Genomic DNA, 20,932 nt, shown 5'->3' with positions numbered 1-20,932 from the left:
TTCCATAGTGGCTGCACCAATCTGCATTCCCACCAACAGTGCACCAGCGTTCCCTTTTCTCCGCATCCACGCCAGCACTTGTTGTTTGTTGATTTATTGATGATAGCCATCCTGACTGGGGTGAGGTGGTATCTCATTGTGGTTTTTATTTGCATTTCTCTACTGGTTAGTGAGGTTGAACATTTCTTCATATGTCTGTTTGCCATCTGTGTGTCCTTTTTAGAAAAATGTCTCTTCATGTCCTCTGCCCATTTTTTAATTGGGTTGTTTGTTTTTTTGGAGTTGAGTTGAGTGAGTTTTTTATAAATGTGTGATATTAACCCCTTATCAGATATATCATTGGCAAATATCTTTTCCCAATCAGTAGGATCCCTTTTTGTTTTATTGATGGTTTCCTTTGCTGTGAAAAAGCTTTTTAGTTTGATGTAATCCCACATGTTTATTTGTTCTCTTACTTCCCTCGCGCGAGGGGATATATCAGTAAAAATCTTACTCTAGGTAATGTCTGTGAAGTTTCTTCCTATATTTTCTTCTAGGAATTTTATGGTTTCAGATCTTACATTTAAATCTTTAAGCCATTTTGAATTTATTTTTGTATGTGGTGTAAGGAGGTGATCCAGCTTCATCTTTTTGCATGTGTCTGTCCAAGTTTCCCAGCACCATTTATTGAATAGACTGTCTTTACCCCACCGTACATTCTTGCTTCCATTGTCATAGATTAAATGGCCATATAGGCATGGATTTATTTCTGGACTCTCTATTCTGTTCCATTGATCTATGGGTCTGTTTTTATGCCAGTACCATGCTGTTTTGATTACTGTAGCCTTGTAGTATAATTTGAAGTCAGGTATTGTTATACCTCCCACTTTGTTCTTATTTCTCAAGATTGTTGAAGATATCCGGGGTCTTTTGTTATCCCATATAAATTTTAGGATTATATGTTCTATTTCTGTGAAAAATGTCGTTGGTAGTTTGATAGGAATTGCGTTGAATATATATATTGCCTTAGGCAGTATGGACATTTTAACTATATTAATTCTTCCTATCCATGAACATGGTATGTGTTTCCATCTATTTGTATCTTCTTTCATTTCTTTCTTCAGTGTCTTATAATTTTCTGAGTACAGATCTTTTACTTCTTTGGTTAAATTTATTCCCAGGTATTTTATAGTCTTTGGAGCAATTGTAAATGGAATTGCTTTTTAATTTCTCCTTCTGATGTTTTATTATTGGTATATACAAATGCAACTGATTTCTGAATATTAATTTTGTATCCTGCTACTTTACTAAATTCATCTATCAGCTCTAATAGTTTCTTGGTGGAGTCTTTAGGGTTCTCTAAATATAGTATCATATCATCTGCATATAATGACAGTTTTACTTCCTCCTTACCGATTTGGATGCCTTTTATTTCTTTTTCTTGTCTGATTGCTGTGGCTAGAACTTCCAGCACTATGTTGAATAGAAGTGGAGAAAGTGGGCAGCCTTGCCTTGTTCCTGATCTTAAGGGGAATGGTTTTAGTTTTTCCCCATTGAGTATGATGTTAGCTGTGGGTCTATCATATATGGCCTTTATTATGTTGAGATATGATCCCTCTATTCCCACTTTCTTAAGGGTTTTTATCATGAATGGCTGCTGAATTTTATCAAATGCTTTTTCTGCCAATTGATATGATCATATGATTTTTATTTTTCATTTTGTTAATGTGGTGTATCACATTAATTGATTTATGGATGTTGAACCACCCTTGCATACCAGGGATGAATCCCACTTGATCATGGTGTATAATCTTTTTAATATATTGCTGAATTCTGTTTGCTAGTATTTTGTTGAGGATTTTTGCATCTATGTTCATTAGCGATATCGCCTGTAGTTTTCTTTTTTGTGGTGTCTTTGTCTGATTTTGGGATCAGGGTGATAGTGGCTTCGTAAAAAGTGTTTGGGAGTCTTCCTCCTCTGGATTTTTGGAAGAGTTTGAGGAGAATAGGTGACAATTCTTTTTGAACGTTCTGTAAAATTCACCTGTAAAGCCATCTGGTCCAGGGCTTTTGTTTGTTGGGAGATTGTTGATTACTGATTCAATTTCCTTGGTGGTAATCAGTCTATTCAGGTTTTCTGTCTCCTCTTGAGTTAGCCTTGGAAGGTTGTATGCATCTAGGAAATTGTCCATTTCTTCCAGGTTGTCAAATTTGTTGGCATACAGTTGCTCATAGTAATTTCTTAAGATTATTTTGTATCTCTGCGGTGTCTGTTGTCACTTCTCCTCTTTCATTACTGATTTTATTAATTTGGGTCCTTCCTCTCTTTTTTATTAATGAGTCTGGCTAAAGGTTTGTCAATTTTGTTTATCTTCTCTAAGAACCAACTCTTGGATTCATTGATCTTTTGTATTGTTTTTCTGGTTTCTATTTCATTTATTTCCGCTCTGATCTTTATTATCTCCTTCCTTGTACTCCCTTTGGGCTTATTTTGTTGTTCTTTTTCCAGATCCCTTAAGTGTGAAGATAAACTGTTGATTAGTGATGTTTCTTGTTTCTTCAGGTAGGCCTGCAGTGCTATGACCTTCCCTCTTAGGACTGCTTTTGCGGCATCCCGTAGATTTTGGGTTGTTGTATTTTCATTTTCGTTTGTCTCTAGGTATCTTTTGATTTCTTCCTTGATCTCCTGGTTGACCCATTCATTATTTAGTAACATATTATTCAGCCTCCATGAATTTGTGTGTCTTCCAGTCTTTTTCCTTCAGTTCATTTCTAATTTCATAGCACTGTGGTCAGAGAAGACAGTTGGTATGATTTCAATTTTCTTAAAATTTTCAAGACTTGCTTTGTGGCCTAACATATGGTCTATCTTGGAGAATGTTCCATGTGCGCTTGAGAAGAACGTGTATTCTGCAGCATTGGGGTGGAATGCTCTGAAAATATCGATTAAATCCAAGTGGTCCAATGTATCATTTAAGGCTGTTGTTTCCATATTGATTTTCTGTCTGGAAGACCTGTCCCTTGTTGTCAGAGGTGTGTTGAAGTCCCCTACTATGATAGTGTTACTGTTGATCTCTGTCTTTATGTCAGTCAATATCTGTTTTATATATTTAGGTGCTCCTATGTTGGGTGCATAGATGTTTACTAGGGTTATATCCTCTTGTCGAATTGATCCCTTTATTATTATATAGTGTCCATCTTTGTCTTTTAATATTTTCTTCATTTTAAAGTCTATTTTGTCAGAGATAAGTATTGCAACTCCAGCTTTTGTCTCATTTCCATTTGCATGAAATATCTTACTCCAACGCTTCACTTTCAGCCTGTGTGTGTCTTTTGATCTGAGGTGAGTCTCTTGTATACAGCATATACAAGGGTCTTGCTTTCTTATCCACTCAGCCACCCTATGTCTCTTGATCGGGCATTTAAACTGTTTACATTTAAAGTGATTATTGATAGGTACATAGTTATTGCATTTTTAAATTTGTAGTTAGATTGTTTTCATCTTTCTTCTATTTACAGAAGTCCTTTTAGTATTTCTTGTAATGCTGGCCTGGTGGTAATGAATTCCTTTAGCTTATTCTTTTCTGGGAAGCTCTTTATCTCCCCGTCAATTTTAAATGATAGCCTTGCTGGATAAAGCAATCTAGGTTGTAGGCCTTTGTTTTCCATCACTTTGAGTATCTCCTGCCACTCCCTCCTGGCCTTCAATGTTTCTGCAGAAAAGTCATTTGATAGTCTTATGGGAGTTCCCTTGTATGTAACCCTCTGTCTTTCTCTTGCTGCTTTTAGGATTCTCTCTTTGTCTTTAATCTTTGCCATTTTAACTATAATGTGTCTTGGAGTGGACCTGTTTGGGTTTATCCTGGTTGGAACTCTCTGCACTTCTTGGACTTGTATGTTGGTTTCCTTCATCAGGTTAGGGAAATTTTCAGACATTATTACTTCAAATATGTTCTCAATCCCTTGTTTCTTCTCTTCACCTTCTGGTATTCCTATGATGCATGTTGTTGCGCTTGATGTTATCCCATAGGTCTCTTAAACCATCTTCATTGTGTTTTATTCTTTTTTCTTTCTGTTGTTCTGTTTGGGTGATCTCTGCTAACTTGTCTTCTAAGTCGCTGATTCGATCCTCTGCTTCATCTAACCTGCTGTTAATTCCTTCAAGTGAGTTCTTTATTTCGGTAACTGTGTTCTTTATTTCTAACTGGTTGTTCGTTATGATTTCTACATCCTTCTTCATGTCCTCTCTAAGTTCCTTAAACATTCTTATCATCAGTATTCTGAACTCTGTCTCTGACAGTTTGGTTACCTCTGCTTCATTTAGTTCCATTTCTGGAGGTTTCTTCTGTTCTTTTATTTGGGATATGTTTCTTTGTTTCCTCATTCTGGCTGACTCTCTGAGTTTGCTTCGATGTATTAGGTAGATGCCCTGGAGTTCTTAGTTCTTGCTGGATTAGTATGTAATAAATGTCCTTTATATTTCACTTGCACTACTTCGTTCTTCTCCCCTGTGTGTGCTCTAAAAGTGACTCTTGTGTTGTGTATATTGTCCTGCAAGAAATCCCTGCGCGAGTCTCTTCGCTGTTCTGTGTGATGAGCAGAGAGTCCTTTGATGGGTTATAAGCTTCCCGTTTCTGATAAGATCCGACCGAGAACTCAAAAAGTGCGCCCTGCTGCCACCATTCCTATGACGTCACCCTCTCTCTTTCAATAGTTTGAATATTTGTTTCTACTCCCTCCTGGCTTGTAGAGTTTCTGCTGAAAAATCTGATGATAATCTAATGGGCTTTCCTTTTTAGGTTACTGTCTTCTTTTCCCTGGCTGCCTTGAGGATTCTTTCTTTGTCATTGATTTTAGACAGCTTCAATACAATGTGCCTTGGAGAAGGCCTGTTGGGATTGAGGTAATTTAGTGTTCTATTTGCTTCTTGGATTCAAGGATCCAGTTCTTTCCACAAGTTTGGGAAGTTCTCATCAACAATTTGTTTGAATATATTCTCTGTTCCCTTCTCCCTTTCTTCTCCTTCTGGTATGCCCATTATTCTTATATTGCTCTTTCTGATGGAGTCAGAAAGTTCTTGTAGATTTCTTTCATTTTTGTAAGTCTCAAGTCTCTTTCTTCCATCTTGTAATTTCCAGGTTTCTATCTTCTATGTCACTGATTCTTTCCTCCATTTGTTCAACTCTACTACCTAAGCTGGTTATTTCATTGTTAATTTCTTCTATTGAGTTCTTAATCTCCAGAAATTCTATTTGGTTCTTTTTTAAAATTTCAATCTCTTTCGTAAAATGCTTATGCTGTTCTTTGATTGTGTTTCTGAGTTCATTAAACTGCCTTTCTGTGTTTTCTTGCATCTCATTGAGTTTTTTCAGAACTGCAATCTTGAATTCTCTTTCATTTAAGTCACATATTTCCATATCTTTAACTTCATTTTCTGGAGACTTTTCACTTTCTTTCTGAGCTGTCTTGTTGCCTTGGTTATTCATGGCAATTATTGATTTATTATTTCTCTTCCTAGACATCTACAGGAGTGGCTTCTGCACCACGTTGATAGGAAGAGGTCTTTCTTTTGTTTCCCAGTACTTGTTGGTAGAATGTTTTACTTTCTCTCTGACTGCAACCAATTTTTTTGTTCTCACACGGTAGTGCTATATTTTCTCTGCACTATTCCAGCTTCTCACACAATGGGGAGATTCCCTGGGAGACAGGGTTCTCCTCTGTTAATAGTTCACCTGAGTCACAGGATGCAGTGTCCCTGTGGGTATGCGGAGAGCTATTGAAGTTCCAAAACTCTTCCTGCACCAGGTTCAGAGCCAGTATGTTTCAGTAGTTCTGTTTACTCCTGCAGGGTTCCGCCCAGATAGGTGGGGCCAGGGGTGGGGTGAGAGGTGGCCCAGAGCAATAGAGGTGACCACAACCACAGCTGGTCCTGCTTCCACAGCTCCCTCCCCTTTGCCGGAACTAGCTGGGCTTTGAATCTGTGTCTGCCATCCACAGTTCTCAGAACAGCAAATATTCTGTTCTTTTGATCTGACACTGCTACTGTTCCGCATCTAGCACTGGGCAGGTGGGGGCGTGGCGAGCTCTGGGAGGGTAGGGAGGGGGTGGCTAGTCTCAGTGCCTAAGGCTTCCATTCTCTGCTTGGCAGTGAGGGCTTAAACCACCATTTTCAGCTTTCTTCACTCAGTCGTTTCTCTGAGGTCTCTGCCATGAGCATTGGGTTCAGCCGTGTTATATGCTGCCCCCTCAGCCCTGTCGGCCATAAGTGGAGCCCAAACAGTCTGAGTTCTTCCCTTTCATGCAGCTGCGGTAGTTCCCAGATACAGCGAGCTCGGAGCACTGAGCTAGGTCTGCATCCTGCCTCCCCGCGGCTCTGTCTCCGAACTTCTCCCTTCCCTCCTCCCCCACTCGCACGATTTGCCCACCTTTAGGTGAATTCAGTGGTGGGCATCTTCGTCTTGCCTGTCTGCTGTACATGGAGTCCTGTGTGTAGTTATTGTTGTTCTATTAGTTGTAAATTCCAGGGGAGCTTTACAGAGGCTCACCTCATGCCGCCATTTTGATGACGTCCACCCATAATTCTAAAATGCATCATCTATAAATTGCATTGTGCGTTAGCCATCCAAAATCCATCTCCTTTCATCACCATGTATTTGACCCTTTTTATCTTCTTGTACCACCCTCCCTTTCCCATTACTCTCGGGTAATCACTCAACTGAATTCCATGGTATGTGAATTATATCTTAATAAAACTATTTTGAAAAGAAAATATATAAACTTTCCCCTCAGTCCAATTGGGTATGGCCGTATTTAATTTAATGCTGTAGTATTATTATCAAGATGTATATCTAAAAGTTTATCTTAATTGTATACTTGTTGGTTATTCTGTGTAGAACAGTGATCTCCAAACTTCTTTTGTCAACTTATGTCAGTAAAATATTTTTGAGAATATTCCTCTATTTATGTATGTATGTATTTACTTATTTATTTACTCATGCATTTATTTATTTATTTATTTATACTTAGCTATATACTAATATGTTATATAAACATAAAAACACTTAAAATATTTTAAAGCGTTTAATTTTAGAACATAAGTTGAAGTTCTGATATTTTTCCCCACACCTAATGGATCATCTAGACTTTTCCCTGGAGAATGAGTTCCTCACTCTGGAGACAACTTGAAGCGAGGGCTGGAAATAGGGAAAGGAGTTGGGATACTGCTGCAGTGATTCAGGAAAGAGTTTGTGGAAGCCTGAAATAGCGTCATAACAACAAAGACAGAGACACGTGGAAGGACTCCAGAGACACTCAGGTGAAAGAATCAATGAGACATGATGATTGGATGGTGTTTTGAGGAAGAAGATGTCAAGTTTCCTGCCCAAGCTTCTGATCTGAACCAATTTACTAAAAACCAAGAAACTCAGGGTGTGTGTGTGTGTGTGTGTGTGTGTGTGTGTGTGTGTGTGTGTCAGGGCATAGGTGGGTTTTGAAGATAAATGCCTTTTTACTGCTGGCCCCACTGGTCATAATAGGATAGAAGGAATGCAAGTAGAAAGGTCAGGGCCTAAAGCCAAAGCATTCTACTGGAGTGCAGCTGGAGATCAGTGACAGACTAGACTAAGGTGTTCACATTGAAGGGGCAGTCTGCAGACCAGCCAAAGGTCCAGCAGGAGCCAGGTCACCTAAGCCTACTGAAAAAAATATCCACCTTCAGAGCCCTATATCAGAAACAAGGTTCTCTCTCTTTGAGAGGGCTTTCCAAGAGGAAGACAAATAATCCAATTAAAACAAACAAAACAAAAACACAATGATGATGGATTCAAAACAGGAGTAATTTAATTTGAAGCACACGTAGTGAGTGTTAGAAGTAGGCAGATACTGAGTTATCAAGGTTGAGGTAGTAAAACTTGGTAAGTCCCTCTTGCTGTGAATCCACATTGATATCAGAGCCTGGGCTGGGCCTGGTTATAAGTGAGGAGAGAAGGACCTGAAAATGTGTATCACTGAAATGTGTCTAAACCTATCTCACTTAAATGGATTTTCCAAAGAAACTTCTTTTAGGTCACTAAGAACCACTTAACATCCTAATGCTAAAATGTCCTTAGTAGTGTTGTTAATAGCATAAATCAACCCATGCCAAAGAGAAAAAGGAAATTCCATTCACATTTGTTTAATATATTTGAAAACTTCAAACACATGTCTTTCTTCAAAATTAAAAAGCCAAGAATTACAAATAAATAGCACAAAATTGAAGAGACCTACTGATGAAGACACTGGGGATTTGTATTAAAGAATATAAACATGGTTCAGTCTAGTCAAACCTTAAAAAAAAAAAAAAAAAAAAAAAAACTGGGAAAGGAAAGACCAAATTGACAAGTCTGGACTAGAAAATCTAAAACAAAAATCTATAAAATATAATGCAGATATGCTTTAAGAGATTTTAGCCCAGCAATGCAAGGGTATATTAAACAACACATACACACAAAGTTTCATTTGTAAAAAGATATGATTCATAATGAAAGTATAACTCCTGAATCTTTATGTGCTTAGTAACACAGAGTCAAGGTATATAAAGCACAGTCTGTGAGATATAAAAGGAAGAACTGACAGAAGCTCAAATGTAGACGAGGATTTTTAATGGTCCTCTCTCAGTTTTTAGCATATCAAATCGTCTAAAATAAACGAAGATGTAAAGAATGTCAAGATATAATTGACAAGATTGAATTAGACAAAACAGATCTTTGTATACCGAAAAAAGGTAAAACTTCTGTGCCTTATTTTAAAACGTGTCTTATCTATTCACTGCTAGTATCTCGTCAGACGGTATTCAAATAAGCTGTCATATTTTATGTTAAAATCCTGTTGCAATTTTTATTTTTATTATATTAAACTTATAGATTATTTTTGGGGAGTTTAATATCTCTATGTTTAGAAACATTTGGAAAAATGGACAAAATTTTCAGTTATTTAAATTGTTCTTTATGACCTTGTAAGTTTACAAGTCTTAAACATTTTTACATATATTCCTCATATTATATAGTTTTCACTGTTTTTATAAGGGGGTTATGTTTATTATATTTTGCTATTAGCTGTTGCTATTAATGTATTTATTTTACAGAGGAATAAGTAAGTAAGTGCCCAAAACAAAGTTATTCTAAAAGAATATCAGGATAATTATATATTCCTAACGGTCTAAAGCTGCTCAAAAAAAGGAGGATAAAGATACTATTGTTCAAGGAAAAGGTACTGTTGCATCAAAAGAGAAAGTAAGAAATTTTAAATGAGTTTTTTGTTTCAGTTATGTATAAAATTTTATTGTCCTAATTCAGTTTTTCGCGTTTTCTCAACTTTATTTTTTAACATGAACTACTAAATCAATTGTCTAAAGTCCATGAATATAATTTGTATGTATTTTTGGTAAGACTCTATACCATCAGGTCAAACATAAGTGATTCAGTGACTTATGTTTTCATTATTTTATAGTATTTCTGTGCTTTATCTATATTTATATAAAATGTATCAATTACATATGTTGCAAAAGTGTTCCTGTTTGCAGCATATCTTTTCACTCTTAGTAGTTCTTTCAATAAATAAGTTATTTATTGTGGTGAAATTTATCAAGCTTTGTCCTTTACAGGATCAAACTTTGTGTTTTATTTAAGAAATGCTTCCTTGTATGATGAAGTGCTTGAAGAAATTCTCATGTTTTTTTCCTGAAAGTTGTAAAATTTTGCCTTTTAACATGTATTTAATGAACATGGGACTGCCTTTTGTGTACAGTGTCAGACTAACGTCCATCTTATTTCATCTGCAGCAATGCTGGATCCTTCACAATGCAGCACAATCAGAGCTTGAGGGGGTTTCAGATTCATTTGTTGAATAGCACACTCTTCCTTATCATATATAGAGGGTGCCAAAAAAATGTATATGCATTTTTAGAAAGGAAAACTGAATTAAAATAGTAATACTCAGTATATACCGATAACAAAAGATGAATACAAGTCTCGTTTGACTTTGGCAATTACAAGAGGTGCTCCAAGTGGTTACCATCAGCATCCAGACACTTCTGATTATGGCAAACTACTGCTTGAGCAATGTCGACCAAAGTGTCCACTTGTATACATTTTTTTGCACCCCCGGTATATGTGTGAGTCTGCTTTTCAACTCCTGTTCTTTTTATTTGTCCATTTGTTCATCTTTGTATCTATTCCACACTTTTATTTACTGCATGTGCAATATGACTCTTGCTACTTGAGAAGGCAAGTCTCCACAGCCAATCCTTTTTAGGAATGTCATGATTATTCTTGGCCTTTTGCTTTTCCACATAAATTTGAGAATCAGACTGACAAGTTAAAAAACAAACAAAATAAAGACAACCACCCTATAGGTATTTTAAATTGCCATTGCTTTGAATCCATAGAGCAATTTGAAAGAGAATGAACATCTTTATGATTCTGAGTCTAGCCTTATAAACATGGTATGCCTCTCCATTTATTGTGTCCCTTTTTCATGTATGCCTTAGATTTAATTTTTTTATGTTGCATGAATGATTAGATTATATGAGAAGTTTATTTTAAGGTATACAATATTATTTTTGTTATCTTAAATATTTTGTGAAATTGTGTTTTCTGATCATTACCAAAACACAGACAATTCACTTTTGTCAATCATTATAAATTATTTGCTTGTATTTTGAGTTGGCTAGGATATTCATTACAATGTTAATTATAATACATGATACTACACATTTGTGATTTAAAGCAAATTTTAATTGAAAAAACTTAACTTTTAAAAATGCTTTTGATATTTTCTCTTTAAATATGATGTTTATTATAGGTATTTCTGTACATCTTTTATCTTAAGGATATTCGTATTCACTCTTGGTTAGACTATTGACTATTGATTTTTTCCTAAAAGGTATTGATTTCCTCTTGAATAGATGTTTAAATTATCAAAATTTTAATTGCCTAATAGAATAATTATATGCTTTTTCTTTTAATTTGTTAATGTGATAAATTATAATAATTAATTTTTTTTAAAATTAAATTTATTGGGGTGACAATTGTTAGTAAAATTACATAGATTTCAGGTGTACAATTCTGTATTACATCATCTATAAATCCCATTGTGTGTTCATCACCCAGAGTCAGTTCTTCCATCACCATATATTCGATCCCCCTTACCCTCACCTCCCCCCCCCTTAAAATATTGACACATCCTTGCCTAAAATCAACTTTTCTACATTATAATGTATACCCATAAATCATTAGATTCAGTTTATTCACATCTATGTACACAAGTGACATTGATATTTAATTTTCCTTTCTCATACTTCCTTCTCAGTTTTGGTACCAAGTTTAAAGTAAATGTACAAAATAACTTTGGGAGGTATTCTCCCTTGTATTATTGCTGAATTTCAATGAAACTGGAATTATTTATTGCCTGATTATTTGAGAAAATTCATCTGTGACTTTGAGCCTGATGCCTTTGTGTGTATGTAGGGGGGATTATTTTTAACTGTTGACTCACTTCTTTTAGATATCTTTCTCAAAAAATTTTAGTCAGTCTTTGTTGTATACATTTTTCTTAAAAACTGTCCATTTCCCTGAAGTTTTCAAATACATTGTTGGGAAAATGTTCATAATATTCTCTCAGAGTTTAAATCTCATAGTTTCCATGATGAATTTCGTTGGGATTTTTGTACTTGCTTTCTTTATCTCTTGATCAGTTTGTTTCATTTGTCTTGTTAAAGAATTAACTTTTGCCTTGCTTTATTTTTAACATTATTTTTAAAATTAACATACAGTGAAATTAACCTCTTTTTTGTTTTTTACTATAAAGTTCTATGAATTTTGACACATGGATAGATTTGTGTAGCCAGAAACACAATCAAGGTACAGAACAGCTCCATAATCTCCAAAATCTGTCTCTTGCTATTCCTTTGGAGTCCTCCCACCACCCCAACCCCCTAGTAACCATCGATCTGTTCGCCTACATTAGTGTAGTTTTACCTTTTCAAGATTGAAATACAAATGGATTCTTACAATATGTAATCTTTTGAAGCTAGTTTCCTTCACTTAGCATAACGCATTTAAGATTCATCCACCTTATTGTGTGTATCGGTAATTCATTCCTTTTTATTATTGGCTCGTATTTCACAGTGTGGATGTACTGCAGTTTTCTTAAACATTCACCCATTCCAGAACATTTGGATTGTTTTCAATTTACAGTAATGGTAAATAGAGTTGTTATAAACATTTATGGATAGATTTTTGTGAAAACAGAAATATTCATTTCTCTAGAGTAAGAACCCAGAAGTGGGATTGCTGCATCATGTGGTAAATTTATTTTTAACTTTATGAAAACTCCTAACCTCTTTTCCAGAATGTCTATAGCATTTTGTTTTTCCACCAGCAATTGAAAGTTTCAGTTGCTCCACACAAGAGTCAGCACTTGATATTGTCAGTAGTTTTTATTGTAGCCATTGTAATAGATGTACAATGGTATTCCACAGTGGTTTTAATTTGAATTTCTCTAATGACTGATGTGCTTGTTTATTATCCTAATAGCCTCTTTGGTGAAGTATCTGTTCAAGGACTTTGTCCACTCTTGCTCTTCTTCAGCCTTGAGTCCTTTATATGTTCTGAATACAAATCTTTGTTGGGTATGTGATTTGTAAACATTTTTTCCAAGTCTGTTGCTTACTTTTTAGTCTTTAATAATATCTTTCAGAAAGTAAACATGTTTTTATATTGATGAAACCTAATAATTTACCATTTTATTTTATGGATCTTGTTTTTGATGTCATATCTAAAAACTCTTTGCCTAATCCCAGATGATAAAAATTTTTCATATTTGCTTTTTAAAATTGTGTAGTTTTGTTTTACACTCAGGTTTAGATTCATTTTGAGTTGATTTTTATAAGGTGTGATGTATAAGCTAAGGTTCATATTTTTTAAAGGGATATCCAATTATCCCAGCACTAGTTTTGAAAATACTATTTTTTCTCCTTTGAATTACCTCTGCATCTTTTCTTAAAATCAATTGGCCATATTTGTGTGGATATATTTCTGGAATCTCTATTCTGTTCCACTGATCTATGTGCCGATCCCCTGTCTAATGCCATACTGTCCTGATTACTGTACCTTTATAGAAAGTGCAGAGACTTCTCAACTTACAATGGGGTTACATCCCAATAAATCCATCATAAGTTGAAAATATTGTAAGTCAAAAATGTATTTAATACACCTAACCTACTGAACATCATAGCTTAACCTAGTCTCTCTCAAATGTAGTCAGAACACTTACATCAGCCTACAGTTGGGAAAATCATCTCATTGCAGCTGCCCAGCATCGTGAGAGTATCTTACCACATATTGCTAGCCTGGGAAAAGGTCAAAATTCAAACTACAAGTTGTACTGAATTCATATTGCTTTTGCACCATCATAAAGTCAAAAATCATAATTCAAACCATCATAAGTCAGGGACTATCTGTATTGAAATTTGGTAGTGTGCTTTCTCCAAATTTATTCTTCTTTTTCAAAACTGTTTTGGCTATACTACTTCCTCTGCCTTCTAACATAAATTTTAGAATGAGCTGTATATAGCTATAAAAATTTCTGCTGATATTTTGGTTAGAATTATGTTAATCTGTAAACCAATTTGGAGAGAATCGACATTTATTTATGTTGAAATTTCCAACCAATGAACACAATATGTCACTCCATTTATTTAGGTCAACTTTGATTTTATAATTTTGTTTTTCTTATCATCTGGGCAATAATAGCTTTGCTTGTTGTATTATTAATTTCTATCCATCTTTATTAATTCTTTTGCTGTACTTGTTTGTGTTTACCCTGTTAGATTTGTTTTACTTCTCTAAGTGGAAACATAGTATGGCAGTTTTTAATATGCCCACAAATGTTTTACTTTTCCCTTCAAAAGCTGGAGTCCTCCCTTTGATTGTGGACTGGATTCATTGAATCACTTCTAATGATAGATTATGGCAGCAATGATAGTATGTGACTTCTGAGACTGGGTCTTAAAAGATATCATGACCTACTTCTTGCCTATCTTTTGGATTATTCACAGTGGAGTAAGTTAAGCCACCTTATGCAAAGGTTAGAGTGACCAGTTGTTCTGGTTTGTCTGGGAGTTTTTGAGTTTTAGGACTGAAAATCTTTTGTACCTGATAAACTTTTAGTCCTGGAAAAACTAGGTTGGTTGGTTGCCACAGAACGGGCTCACATGGAAAGAAACTGAGGCCTCCAGCCAATGGCTACATGAGTGAAACATCTTGGAAGCAAATTCTTCAACCCCAGTCAAGCCTTCAGATGATGGTAGCCCTGGCCAACATATTGACTGAAACCTTTTGAGAGAACCAGAGCAAGAACTACCAAGCCAAACCAGTCCACACTCCTGACCAACAGAAACTATAAAATAATAAATGTTTGTTTTTTTAAGCCACTGAATTTTGGGATAATTTGTTGCTTATCAATAGTTCATTATCTTTTATAGTTTTTCCTTAATAAATAATATAAATATTTATGACTATATATTTTTCTCTAAATTTTATTTAACCTGAATCCCACAGTTTTAATGCTGTGTTTCCCTGAAAATAAGACCTAGACGGACAATCAGCTCTAATGCATCTTTTGGAGCAAAAATTAATATAAGACCCAGTATTATATTATATTATATTATATTATATTATATTATATTATATTATATTATATTATATTATATTATTATAAGATCCAGTCTTATATTATAGTAAAATAAGACCGGGTCTTATATTAATTTTTGCTCCAAAAGATGCATTACTACTGATTGTCCGGCTAGGTCTTATTTTCAGGGAAACACAGTGCATATTTTTATTATTGTTCAGAATTAAGCACTTTTAAATTTATTTTGTGATTCTTTCCTTGATCCATAGATACTTGGGGAGTATTTTAAATTTTTTAAATGTATGGGCTTTTTAAAGTTCTCTTTGAATTATTGATTTCTAACATAATTTCATTATGACCATTTGATATTTTTTTGAAACTTGCTTTATAGCCAAGCATATGGTCAATTTCGGTAAATATTAACAACTGTGCTTGAAAAATAATATTTTGGGAGACAGTGTTCAGTATACGTCAATTAGATCAAGTCTGTTAATTGTGCTATTCAAATCTTCTATATCCATAATGATATATTTGTGAGCTTGATCGATTAATTCCTGAGAACGGTGTATTAAAATTGCCCTCTATGATGGTCAGTTTGTCAATTTTTAAAATGTCTGTTAACATTTTGATTTATTTCTAAAGCTGTGCTGTTATGTGCATATAATTTTGGAATTGTAAATCTTGAGAATGTAACGTTTTATGAATATGTAATGATTCTCTTTATCCTCAGTAATTCTTTATGTCCAAAATAGACAAAACTATTTTGTCTGATATCAATAAATCCATACTACTTTGATTATGGTTAGTACTTATCTGGCGTATAATTTTTTCATCTCTTTACTTTTAATCTCTCAGTGCCCTTATATTTCAGTTACAGTTCTTTTTAAAGAGTATACACCTGGATTTTTTTCTCTTTTATCAAGGTTAAATTTTAATCTTCTCAAACCTTGACTTTGAACTAGAAAATTAAATTCATTTGCACTATGATTATGACAACCAATATATTTGGATGCATTCCTTTCAACTTATTTAATACTTCTCCTCCCTCTTGTTTACTGTGGTAAAAAATATACATAAGGTAAAACTTACCATCTTAACCATTTTTAAGTATACAGTACAGTAGTGTTAAATATACTCATGTAGTTGTGAAACAGACCTCCAGAAGTTTTTCATCTATCAAAACTGAAATTCTATACACATAAATCCACAACTCCCCTTTTTCTCCTCCACCCAGCCCCTAGCAACCACCATTTGACTTTTTGTTTCTGTGAATTTGACTATTTTATTTACTTCCTATAAGTAGAATAGTAAGTTTTCTCTTTTTGTAACTAGCTTGTTTTACTTAGCATTATGTTCTCAAGTTTCATCCGTGTTGTAGTCTGTGCCAGGAATTCCTTACTTTTTAAGGCTGAATAATATTCCAACGTATGTATATACCACATTTTGTTTATCAGTTCATCCATCGATGTACATTTGTATAGCTTCCACCTCTTGGCTATTGAGAATAGTGCTGTTATGGGTGTTCAAATAGCTCTTCAAGACCCTGTTTTCAATTCTTTAGGATATATATCCAGAAGTAAGATTGCTAATGCATATGGAAGGTCTATTTTTAATTTTGGAGGGAACTTGTACCATTTTACAATCCTACTAACAGTGGACAAAGGTTTCAGCTTTTCCACCTCTTTATCAATACTTGTTATTTTCTATTTTTATAATAGCCATCATAATGTATGTGAGGATTTCTCCCCTTTTATTATTTTATTTTTCTTTTATTTTTTATTTTCAGATTAATTATGATCTTCTCCCTTTTCTTTTTATTTTATCCCTCTCTTGATTTGGAGGTTCTATTCAATTTAGTCTACACTTCTAGACATTACTCTAGAAATCTTAATTTGTGTAGTAACTGTAAAAGTGTAAAATTTATCAATATTTACTTTCCCCTCTAGAGTACAAGAATGTTAGAACACTGAACATTTAATTTTAATTACATCTTTATTTCTTAACTCCACTAACTGCACATTATGTTGCTGTTTTATAAAGTCAACGTTAGTTTCCATTTAATTCTATCAATTTTTCTGAAATTGTTATGTTATTAGGTCCATAAACATTTAAAAGTATATTATCTTTCTGATAGATTGACTCCTATACTTTTATTAATATCTCTATTTATTTCTAGTCATGCTTCTTGCCATAAATCTACTTATCCTAATGATAGCTACACTAAGATGTTGTTTTGTTGTTTATTTTATTATGTCAGTGTATAAATGGCGAACCTTTTTATATTATTTTACTTTAACTTTTTATCTTTTTTTTTTCCTTTTAACATCTATTTATTCAATGCTTATTACATCTCAGGCAGTAAACACTAGGAAACCCATGATGAGCAAGGAAGTCTCTACTGTGTCAAGGCATTATACTCTAGTATGGAAGATAGATAAGAAAGCAGAACAAAATTTTTTGTGATTCAGAAAATTAAATATTATCATATGAAACTGCATGGGAGAAGTACCAGAAAAAACCTTAGGTGGTGGTGAGCAGTGGAGAAAGGGAGGCACATCTAAATGAGTATGGAAGGAAGAGGACTTTTAAAGATTCTGTTATCAGGGTCCATGAAAAGAGTGTGACAGGGTGTGATGGAGAAGAGGAATTACTAGGAGAGGGCATAGGGTAATAGACTACTTCTGTTGCTATAACAAGGGCTAAGGTAACAGTGACTTAAGCAGGTTTAATTCTTTTCTCTCTCACCTAAAGTTCTGAGGTAGGTGGTCCATGGCAAATAGGGAAGCTTGCACCATGAAGTCCACCCTGGTTCCTCAGGTGTGGTTTCCATATTGTGTTGCAAGATGACTGTTACACATTTGACCAGCAGGTAATGGAGAAGAATGTTGGGTATACTCTGTTTTTAAAAACCTGTGATCCAGAAATCAGGAAACCAAAACCAGGAAGTTATCACTGCTGCCGCCACATTACTTTTCATCATCCATGGAGCTTTCAGCCTCTGTGGTACCAGAGACAAATTGGAAGAATATGGGAAAGATGCCAACTACAAATTAACCACAACAAGTAAACCATAAAAAAAAAAAAAAGATAAGATATGAGAATTACCAGCAAAAGGATGCTAATTGAAATCAGTAAAGATGTAATAAAGGGAAAGAGGGCAGTGGAAGAAATTGTGGAGCACAGAAAAAATACAATATTAAGGGATTAACAGAGAAAGAGAAACTCTGTTTCAATTCTTGTACGTTTCAATTCTACATATACTTAAAACTCCTTCAAGATATTATTGATAGAAGAAATTGATAGAAGAAAAATCAATAGTATCTTGAAGGAGTTTTAAGTATATGTAGAATTGAAACGTACAAGAATTGAAACAGAGTTTCTATTTCTCTTTTAATACCTTAATTTTGTATTTTTTCTGTGCTCCACAATTTCTTCCACTGCCCTCTTTCCCTTTATTACATATACACAATGAAATACTATTCGGCGATAACAAAAGATGAAATAGGACCATTTGTGACAACATGGATGGATCTTGAGAATATAATGCTAAGCAAAATAAGTCAGATGGAAAAAGCAGAGAACCATATGATTTCACTGATATGTAGTAATAAACCAAAAACAACAAAAGAACAAGACAAACAAATGAGAAACAAAAACTCATAGACACAGACAATAGTTTAGTGGTTGCCAGAGGGTAAGGAGGGAGGGGAATAGTAGATGAGGGTAAAGGGGATCAAATATATGATGATGGAAGGAGAACTGACTCTGGGTGGTGAACACACAATGGGATTTATAGATGATGTAATACAGAATTGTACACCTGACATCTATGTAACTTTACTAACAATTGTCACCCCAATAAACTTTAATTTAAAAAAAGAAGATATTATTGATATTATTGTATACAGTCAATAATCATTTAGATTGGTTCATATATTTCTTTTCCTTGCTCTTCAATTCTTCTTCATCTATCTTTCTCCCATATGGGATCATTCTCTTCTGCCTGAAGAACTCTCTTTTGGTTTTGTGGGGTTTCTTTCCTTCTTCTTCTTGTTCTCCTTCTCCTTCTCCTTCTCCTTCTCCTTCTTCTTTTCCTTCTTCTTCTCCTTCTTTTTTCTTCTTCTTCTCCTTCTCCTACTCCTTCTCCTTCTCCTTCTTCTTCTAGTGTGTCTCTGCTGATACAGGGGAGCCAAAAATTGTATACACATTTTAAGAAAGGAAAAAACTGTATTAAAATTGTAATATTCAATATGTACCAATAACAAAAGATGAACACAAGTCACATTTGACTTCTGCAGTTACAAGACGTGCTCAAAGTGGTTACCATCAGCGCTCAGACATTTCTGATTACAGCAAGCTACTGCTTGAGCAACATTGACCAAAGTGTTCACTTGTATATATTTTTTTGGCACCTCTGGCATTTTTGCCTGAAATATCTTAATTTGCCTTCATTTTAAGAAAACATTTTTGCTGGTAGAGAATTCTAGGTAACCTTTGAAGAATGTTTCACTTGGTTTAGAATTCTAAATTGGCCGTTATTTTCTTTTCAGCACTTTGAAGATGCCATGCAACTGTCTTTTGTTTTCCACAATTTCTATTAAGGAATAAGGTTTATTCTGTGGCTTTAAAAGTAATCAAAGTATTTTATTATTGAAAGTAACGTATCATTTTCAGGTCAAGATGTCAGAGAAGGTAAACACTGTGCACACCTCCTCTCATGTCCACATCAAAATTTCAACTGAACTACAGAAAACCATCATTGAGAATCACCTGAAGACTAGCTGAACAGAAGTTCCATAACTAAGGACATACAGAAGAAGCCAAGTTGAGACTGGTGGAAGGAGTGGAGAGACAGAATGGCCTGATCCTCATACTCATGTGTGGAAGTTAAAAATTGGGAGAGATATCTCAGCTGAAGAGGTCCCCTCTGAGGAGTGAGGGAGTCCCTGCTCTCACCAGTCTTCCCAGTCCAGGGTTCCAGTGCCTGAAAGAAAAGTCCCCACAACTTCTGGCTGTGAGAATGGGTGGAGATGGTGACTGAGTGATAGCCCATAAGACTGCCAGCTGATTTCTCAGCAGAAACTTTGCAGGTCACAAGGAATTGGCAGGAAATATTCAAAGTAATGAAAGCAAAGAACCTACAATCAAGATTACTCTACCCAGCAAAACTATCATTTAGAATTGAAGGACAAAGAGCTTCCCAGACAAGAAAAAGCTAAAGGAGTTCATCACTACCAAACCAGTATTACAAGAAATGTTGGACATCATAGGAATGGCAGCAGCAAGGCAGACTTCTTGAATTCTCCTCCGGACCTTATCACAAACTGAACATCATTAACTCGTCAAAGGACTCTCTGCTCATCACAGAAGTGCTAAGAGACTCGGATGAGGATTACTTGAAGGTGGGCAAATTGGGCAAGCAGGGGAAGAGGGAAGGGAGCGGAGTGAAGACGCGGCCCGCATCTGCGGTTGTGGAGATATGGCCCGCATCCACAGCTGCGAAGACACAAGGGATCTCAGAATGGAACAGAGACAACAAGAGCCAGGAGGTGGGCTCTTTCCCTGCATCCCACAGTTGATCTCTCCCATTGAGAGGGCAGCATATCCAGCATTTGAGGCAGTACCCTCAGCTGAGACCTCCAACTGGGCCCTAGGTCGGACAAAGGACATAAACTCCATACCTGGGCCACGCACCCCACCCTCCCAATCCTTCCACTTCCCTTCCAGAGGCTTAAGCTGGCCTCTGAACTGAGAAGTAGTGTCAGATTACAGAGGAGCTATAGTGCTCAGAATCTGAGAAGAACCGGCGTGCAGCTCTGACCAAGGGAAGAGGCTGGGAAGACTGTGATATTACTAGATTGGGAGAGAGAAGTCCCCTCCACCCTCAGCCCCCACCCTTTCTGGCCTGCCTAGGGCAGGGCAATTACAACGGTAGAGATACTCCCAGGGATCAGCAGTAGGTGGCAGAGGCAGCTCTGGGCTTTCAGCAGCTCAGAAATCTCCCTCCCACCACACACACACACACACACACACACGGAAAAAGTGCCCTAAGACTCAGGAGAACTGGGCACAGGGCTGGTTGTGTTACTTTCAGTGCGCATATGTGTAGTCACGAGCAGAAACTGCACTGACTTTGTAGAAACTACCATCCAGACCCCTTAGCCCCACTCATCTAAATCTGCAGTCCCAAGGTCACTCTGGGCACCAGGTGACCCGCTCTGCCTGCACAATACACAGAGGACTCTTTGGTACAGCAGAGAACAACCTGGAGATTTCTTGGTGG

This window comes from Rhinolophus sinicus, linkage group LG09, assembly GCF_036562045.2.
Source record: "Rhinolophus sinicus isolate RSC01 linkage group LG09, ASM3656204v1, whole genome shotgun sequence".
NCBI classification, from domain to species: Eukaryota; Metazoa; Chordata; class Mammalia; order Chiroptera; family Rhinolophidae; genus Rhinolophus; species Rhinolophus sinicus.
The sequence above is the reverse complement of the archived record's forward strand: the minus strand, read 5'-3'. Positions refer to the sequence as shown.